This window comes from Alligator mississippiensis, chromosome 7 (assembly GCF_030867095.1).
Source record: "Alligator mississippiensis isolate rAllMis1 chromosome 7, rAllMis1, whole genome shotgun sequence".
Taxonomy (NCBI): Eukaryota; Metazoa; Chordata; order Crocodylia; family Alligatoridae; genus Alligator; species Alligator mississippiensis.
Window position 1 is genome coordinate 26,314,464 of NC_081830.1, and position 8,864 is coordinate 26,323,327.

The following is an 8,864-nucleotide window of genomic DNA, read 5'->3' on the forward strand; positions in this document are numbered from 1 at the left end:
ATAAAGCACTTGTATAATGAGCTCTAGACAATTACTCTTACAATACCATCATAATTAACTGACATTCTTTCGGCATCATAATGGCTACCAAACATAACTTTTTATGTGAATAATTCATAAACTCATGGGTCTGCAACATTAAATAAAAACTATGGATAGGCTTTGGTATTGTGTACATTATGCATATACCAACAAGTGTATACCTCTGCTATACATATTATGGTCTATAGCTTTTAGGGGTATTGCGGTACAACCCGCTCCCCTCCTTTTTTCTCCAAGGTTCATGATGCAAGACTGGGGGGAGGGGGGGATGGTGAACCCTTTGAAAAGCTCAAGTGTTGGGAAGGTCTGGGTAAGATGGTCACAGCTACAAAGGTACCTAACTTACACTGGTTTCTGTAGGAGTTAGCACCAAAAAACAAAAAAAAGTTACCTAAACATCTTTGAGGCTCTTGATCTTAAGCATTATGATTCAAGTTCAGCATATGCCTAAGTGCTTCATAGAAACAGGGCCAATTGGCTCAAAGCCACAGGATTTGAGCCAAGGTATCAAATCAAGAGTCAAATGCAGCTATTTTCTAAATCAGACAGAGCAGGATCTGGCCGTTTGTTTGCAAACCAGCCAGTTTTAAAGGTAACCCACTAGTTGAGTGGAAGGACATAACTGAACTTCAGCTAATGATAATTTTTGTTTGATTCAACCTTGGTAAATCAGGACAGCTCTGGGTCCACAGTGCCAAGCCAGCAGTGGTTGCTTGAAGCTTCCCGCCCTTTTTGGCAGGTATTGATTTATCATGGAAAGGGTTAATAGGCTCTGCTGATCGAATGAGGCAGGTGGCTCATTATCTTGATAAACTGGTAGAGAGAGCTAGTTATCAGGGTTAGTCTGAAGTGGAGCAGAAGGCAGTCTAGTGTGTGGCTGGAAAGAAAGAAAAATTTCAGGAGCAGCCAGACTTTGGTTTGAGATTATTTTTGTTTTTTAATAAAGAGGCAAGTCTGGACTTCATACAGAGTGTCAGTTGTGTTAGTAGGCTAGATCCATCAGGAGAAAGCCTTGGGGATCACAACCGTGACCTCATATAAATGCCTGCTTGCTGGTATCAGAAGTTTTTTGGATAGCTCCTACTATACCAACTTTTGCAACAACTTTTAATCCATTGTACATTTTCAGCTATACAAAGCATGCAGCTACCTTGAAGGACTTATTTTCTTCTTGGAGCTTTTAGGATGCTTGCCTCTTCATGCTGTGCTGTGATGCAGCCTCGCTTCACAACTAAGTGAGGTTAGAGTGAGTCCATGTGTGAGGTAATGACTGGGATGTGTGCGAGAACACACCCCGCTCTGGAGAAATCACTTGGGTGGAGATGTCTTAAAAATAGGGAGAGGGACAATTGATAGTAAATCAGAAGGATGTGGGGAGTGACATGAGTGACTCTTCTTGCCCCCAGTTTCCTCCCATGGTAAATAAAAGCAACACCGGGGCAACTTAACCCTATTTCGTGCCGGTACAGTGCCGGTATGTACAGTGACTAGCTAAGGGTCCTCAGTTGAATCAGGGTCTCTAGGAGGTAAGCGAATACGATTAATGATAGTCTACCTGCTTGTAGCTGTAAAATGGATGTAATTCATTAGGTGTGGAAGGTTTAATTAATTAGAAGTCATTTATTGCAGCATTGTGGTTCTTGTGTGCACGGCGTGGTAGGAATACAAAATGGTATTTATTATTACTTATTTAGTCAAAAGGTAGATAAAAACTTCAGATTGTAGTTCCAGTTTTCAGGATTTGTATGTAAACTGGTATTGCCTAAGAAATAACTTGACCTCAACTTCTATTTATTGACAGTGTGTCTGGCTGGCTCACCCTCCGCAGTCATTGTGGTGTGAAATGGGAGATTAAATTAAAGGAGGAATCAAACTGATTGCTTCTCTCTCTATGCTGTACCTGGTTTATAATGAAACAGGGAAGATATTTTACAATAAACTAACATGTGACACCCACAGGCAATATTTGGTATACTCTAGCACTAATTTCTGTCCTTTTATTGTTTTCGTTCGTCCATACTCCATCCATTAAAATACACTTTATTTAATTTCCTTTATGTTATGATGAAAAATTACTCCAGAAACTAAAATAAGCAATGAACCTAAGCTCTGACACTGCAAGCATCTAGGGTAGTTTTGTACAAACAGAGAGGAAGACCTATCCAGTGCTCTGGGTGCCTCATTGCTATTTTATAAAAAAGTACATTGTAAATGGAAGACGCATCATTCCTTTACCCCCCGTGAAACCCAATAATCCAGTGGCAGCTTCAGTGAAAGAAAAGAAATGAATCTCTTTCTCCTTGCACATGTACCATCACACATAATTGCCATCAGCTAGCTCTAACTCCCATCTTTTCATTTTTCTCCCCAGGAAGGTGAAATTTGTAGTTTTGTCTGAATTTACCTTCCAACCTTCCTGAGTTAAATGTTTAATTAACAGCTTTAGAGTTTCATTGACCCGCTTCTCAGTGGGTCCAGTTATTAGTATGTCATCTACATATTGCCAGATCTTTATTCCTTCAGCTATATAATTTGTATTCACCTGAAATTTGACAAGGGTTTTGCCTATACAACTATTAGCTATGGCTGGTGAATTTTTATACCTTTGTGGACATACTTTCCATCGGTACGTGTTCCCATTAAGGTTCATGTTTAACAAATCTTCTTTGTCATCTATGGGGATTGAGAAAAACATATTCTTCAAATAAATACTTGTTCCCCATGGGGTGATCTTTTAAACTTCTAATGGAATACAATATTTCTTGTGCGGTGTGATGTTGCATAATACTCTCATCCTCTATTTTTAAATTTACTTCTTGATAATCTACTACTAATCTGACCTTCCCGTTGCCCTTGTCTATAGTCCATGCAGGACTAACATATTTGCCTGGGGTAGTTAATTCTATGGCTCCTTCATCTATTAGCTCTTTTATTAATACTTGAGTTGGCCCTGATAACAAGTCCTTAATTTGGTAGGCACGCACCGTTTTTGGCATGGGTGAAATTTTACTTTTTAATTTAGGCTTGTGGAGTTCCTTCTCTGAGACTTCAATTGGCAATATTTCCTTTAATAATTCTTTTAAATAAGGACCATGCCTTATACTGCTTATGCCTAATATATTCTTTGAGCCAATTAATACTTCTGTTTCTTTTCCCCCTGTTAGGATTATAGTTCCAACTTGATGTTCAGTGTGTTTCCCATTCACTCCCATAATGGTGATTTCTTCATTTTTTGGAATAACTAAATGTGAGTTTGCCTTTCTGATCATATTAACTTGTGCCCCTGTATCCATTAGGAAGGTTGCTCTCTCTAATCTTAAATCTTTGGGATTCACGTTTTCTAAGGTTATATAAGGGCGGGAAATCTCCATTCAATTCTTGTTGTTCTGGCATAATTTCAGCTGTCTCGGGGGAGGGACCAAATTTTACTGGCTCTCCCCTGCGACCTGTTTTTTGGGTTGCTTTGTTTCTCAGCAGTCCATTCTTTCCAAGGTTTCCATCCATGGCTTACAGCTAACTGTTTGTTTTCCCTCAGCGTATTCTTTCTTAATTCTTCCCTTTCAAACCCTTTACTTAGCAAGTATTCAAACATAGCCCTATCCTCTTTGGTTAGGGTAAGTTTGCTTGGACCCTTTCCTGTTACATATACTTTGGGCTTTTTCTTGATTTCCTTCTCCTACACTATGGTCCCTCTTTGGTCAGCTACCTCTAATGACATCCTATTACATGCTACTTGTTCAGGATTGTTGATAAACAAGCAATCATTCCTTAATCTCTGTTGTACCCTCGTTAGGGTGTTTGGGGGTGCTGTCCAATGGGCAAAACTAATTCCCCATATTATGTACCTGACGTTATTCATACCCCCTTCTAAATTTGGTGGAAAGTTTAGGGCTCCCACGTTATTTTTTTTTAACCCCGGTGGCAATTAATCCAGCTAAAGTTATGGGACATATGCCTTCTGGAATTATATTCATAGTGTTTATGAAGATTGCCCCTTTACTCCATCCCGAATTTCTTATTAGTGGAACGGCCTCCTCTGGACTTAATAGGATTCCTATTCCATTTTCTTCCTCTATAATCCTCCCCAGCCACATGTAGCAATTTTCATTGGCACGTTGTGCTGTTCTCCTAGCCAAATCTTCTATTTCTTCCCTGTTCCTTTCTCTATAGGTGTTTTGCCTAACTGCAGGATTTGTCCCTTGTTGTTTCCAAGTGGTAGTTACTATGGGGCAGGCCTCTGGTATTGGTTTTACTTCACCTTTAGCTACTACTCCTACCTCATATTCTGCTTTTAATTCTTTCAATTCTTCTGTAACTTCGCCATATGGGGGTGGAGAAGATAGAGCAGGTGCAGTAAGTTGCACAGATATTTTACTTGGTTTCTCCCTCTGCTCCCCTATTTCATTCACTTTACTCTGGTTCATAACCAATTTTAGAGCGTTATTCTCTGCCACTAAATTTTCTACCTCATGCAGTTAACTGAATGATTCCCCGAGTTGCCTCTCCTAAGAGGGACGGGTAATTAGTTTTTTTCAAAGGACCTCCCGATGCTTGTTTCCAACTTACTTCTAACTCTCTTAGTATCTCTCCTGCCCGTAAATGTGTTATCTCCCTTGCTAGTGGCAATTTTAACTGATCATAAACTCCTTTTCCTAACACCTTCCACATTATCTCTCGGAGTCCTCCCTCCTCCTTTTTACTTTCTTTCTTCCTACACACCTTTATTTCTGGCTTTACTTCCTTGTTTTCTAAGGTCCAATCTTGTGGACCATATGATTTCTGAATTTCTCCCAAACAGCATCTTAAACTTTCTTGTGTAAACACAAAACTATACGTGATTGTTTCATCCTTATTATTAAGATCCCTTATATTTACTTTCCAAGTACCCTCATTATTTTTGTGGAACGTGCAGTGCTGCAACACATTCACCCCATTTTGAAATGAGCAACCAGCACATCCTGTTCGTGAAGCCATGTCTCTAGTAGGTTATGGAATAGAGAAGATCCCACACAACTTACTGATTCATTTGATGCACTGGCTGGGGAAATTTTCAGCTAATTGCATGATTTCACAATGATTTCACACTTAAAATAAAATTGTGTTGTATAAATTAAGAAATAACATAAACACCAAAAACACTAATATATATAAAAGGAACAATACTCTAAATGCACTTCTTTAAAACAATTACAATTACAACTAACTATATAATTTGAACCAGAAAAGTTATTACTATATTATACTTACACTCCTAGAATTCCGAGAAGCCAAGCACCTATATATGGTTTCATTCCTCAGTAGTACAATTTAATGGGCTGGCCTCAGTAGTACGGTTCAATGGGCTGGCCTCAGTAGTACTGTTCAATGGGTTGGCCTCAGCAGTGATAGGAACAAGTCCCCTTCCTTCAGTCCTATTCGGGCGCTCTGCGGCTTCAGCATGAACTAAGAGATTCGTGTTCACGGAGAGGATGGTTCAGGTGATCAGTCTGATCCGGCCTACACTTGCGATTCTTCCTTTGTTGTTTTGCAAGTGAGGTTACCTCCAAATTGGGACTATAGGTTACAGTTTTTATTGGGTGAGTTGCCGTCTTGGGCCCCTCCTACCCAAACCTCTAGAGATAAGATCGAGGAGCCAAGACTTTAAGCATGTTTGTTGTAAGGCCAGGCAAACAATGAACCTAGATAAGAAGGTGAAACTCACCTTTTTCTAAACTGGCTAATGGGCAACTATTACAAGCATTCAAACTATTACATTCAGTATGACAGTTACTTAGTGTGTGATCTGGTGTGAGGAGCACCACGGGAGAGCGCTCCAATGAGTGGTGCTCCCAGCCTGTAGACAGAGTGGGAGTAGACCAAGACCTTTTGGCACCCTAGGATCCCAAAAACTTGGACATGGCTGAGGGTAGTGCCGCCGCCAGGGTCATACAACATTGGTATAAAAGTGTGTGTGCATACATATACACACATACTCATACTTCTGTATAGGTGTATGTGTGTGTACATGTGTATATATACACATACATGTAGGTATGCACATGCGGTACGTAAAAATAACACACGCACAAAATAATAGATATTCAAATATCAGTAGATGTGTTTACATCCATATAATGCACATATAATGCGACCTTGAAAACTAAATTGAGCTGTGTATATTAATGAAGGCATCCTCATGATATCGGGGTCCCCTACATCTGCTACACAACATAGATAATACACATGTATGCTTTATGATAGTGTTTGTGTATGTGTGTTTGTAGTGCATGCTTTTTTTTCCACATGAAAAGGATCCCTCAATGCTGGTTAGTAAGATTTTCATCTACTCTTTCATTTTGCAATAAAGACATGTTTTAAATGCAGGTCAAACTTTATTATATGTCAGCTGATCACTGTAGCTCCTTTTTATACTCATTTTGGGGGGTGGGGGTGCAGGCTGGAAAAGATTTACAAGAAGCTGGGTTTATTAAGAAATATTTTACTTCTTGTTGAACTACCAAAGCAGGGGCTGAGTTTCCTATCAAACCCTGCAGTGAGTTCAGAACGGTGACTTGACAGATATGCTTGTTGTTAAAACCTCAGCATCCGGTGATAAGGATATATCCGCTACATGGTGTGCTGATGTACATGAGATCAAGGGAAGAGCAGACAGGCTCTCGGCCCAGCTTTGGGATCATAAATCACACACAAGTAATTGAATAACCACAGTGGTGGTGGTGGTGTGGGTGCGGGGGTAGAGGGAGGCAGGCTAGGAAGTGAAATGATAACAGTCATTTACATAGCAAACAATGCAGGAAGAGACTAACAGGTTGTCTCCGAATCCACTGGACCTCCAATGCCTCAGTAGAAGCCCCATTGACATAAGTAATCTCCTGGTGATTTATTTTAATAGTTTTACAATGCACATTTGTCTTCTTTTTAATATTGCAGGTTTCCATTTAACAAAGCAGCTGAGAGGCATGAGTGTGGTGTTATAGTGCTACTTCCTATGGTACTGTCTGGTATGCTCGCTGCGGCTCAGCGTGCTTGCCCCAAGAACTGCAGGTGTGATGGCAAAATGGTGTACTGTGAATCTCGCGCATTCAGGGATATGCCTTGTAATATTTCTGGAGGATCTCAAGGCTTATCGCTGCGGTACAACAGCATCCAGAAGCTTAAATTAAATCAGTTTTGGGGCCTGAATCAGCTCATCTGGCTTTATCTTGACCATAATTACATTAGCTCCGTGGATGAGGATGCGTTTCAGGGGATCTGAAGGCTGAAGGAACTAATTCGAAGCGCCAACAAAATTTCTCATCTGCACAACAAAACATTTCACCTGGTCCCCAATCTCCGCAACCTGGAACTTTCTTACAACAAGCTGCAGGTGTTACAGTCGGAGCAGTTTAAGGGCCTTCGCAAACTCTTGATCTTGCACTTGCGGTCCAACTCGCTGAAAACAGTACCGGTCCAAGTTTTTCAAGATTGCCGGAACCTTGATTTTCTGGATTTGGGCTACAACCGTCTGCGGAGTCTATCCCACAATGCTTTTGCTGGCCTCCTGCAGTTAACAGAGCTCCATCTAGAGCACAACCAGTTTTCTAAGATCAACTTGGCCCACTTTCCACGTCTCTTCAACCTTGAATCCATTTATTTGTAGTGGAATAGGATCCGGTCTGTTAGCCCAGAGTTAACGTGGACTTGGAGCTCCTTGCACAACTTGGATTTATCGGGGAACGACGTGACGGGAATAGAGCCCAGGATGTTCTGACGCCTGCCCAACCTGCACAAGCTAAACCTGGATGCCAACAAACTCACCAGCGTCTCTCAGGAAACCATCCATACATGGCTTTCACTAATATCAACCTCTCTGTCCGGAAATCTGTGGCAATGTACTCAAACCATTTGCCCTCTCTTTACTTGGCTTAAGGATTTCAAGGGGAATAAAGAAAGCACTATGATATGTGCGAGCCCTAAGCACATGCAGGGTGAGAAGGTGAACGATGCTGTGGAAACACATAATATCTGCACTGAAATCTAGGTGGCGGTTACTGAAACACCCCAGAGGCCATTTTTTATTCCCAAACCTACCGTTTCTAAACTGGAAAGTAATCAGCCAACCTCCATTATGCCAAGTCCTTCTCCGGACCTGCCGGCACCTGGAGTGGAACCGGAGTATGGGCGTGTTTCCTTTCACAAAATCGTTGCTGGGAGCGTGGCCCTCTTTCTTTCAGTGGCTATGATTTTGTTGGTTATCTATGTGTCATGGAAGTGCTACCCAGCCAGCGTGAAACAACTCCGGCGGCACTCTTTTATGAAGAGGCACAGAAAAAAGGCCAGAGAGTCTGAAAGGCAAATGAACTCCCCTTTACAGGAGTGTTATGTGGACTACAAGCCAACCTTGGATGTATCCGTTAATGGATCTGGACCCTGCACGTACACTATCTCTGGCTCCAGGGAATGTGAGGTATGAAGCGCGATCCTCCTAAAACCATTTCAGCAGCTGGGAAGGAGAGGTAAATGTTTGAAGCTTTTGTGGCATCTCTAATCACTAGAAAGATTAATGAGCCTTTTTGCTTTTGGGTGTGCTCAGTGTGAAAGGTTATTTAATTAAATGACAACAGTCAGGGAAGTGACGGTAGTTATTTTCAACAATGCAGACTTGAAAGAGGTTCATCCAAGGATAAGTTTAAGTTGGAATAAATAGCCATGTTAATTGCATGTAGAGCCTGAATTTCCTCTTGCCGGGACCCATTTTACACCAGTTGCTTTACGGGCAGTGCCGGGTTATGACATGCTGAGGACTAAACTATGTCCATCTTAAGAGGCCGCATACGATGAAA

General features: G+C 41.2%; 1 pseudogene; it reads left to right on the plus strand.

Annotated features, from left to right (window-relative positions):
• Positions 1 to 6,941: 6,941 nt before the first annotated feature.
• On the plus strand, positions 6,942 to 8,494 carry LOC106739732 (leucine-rich repeat transmembrane neuronal protein 4-like; annotated as a pseudogene).
• The last annotated feature ends 370 nt before the right edge of the window (positions 8,495 to 8,864 follow it).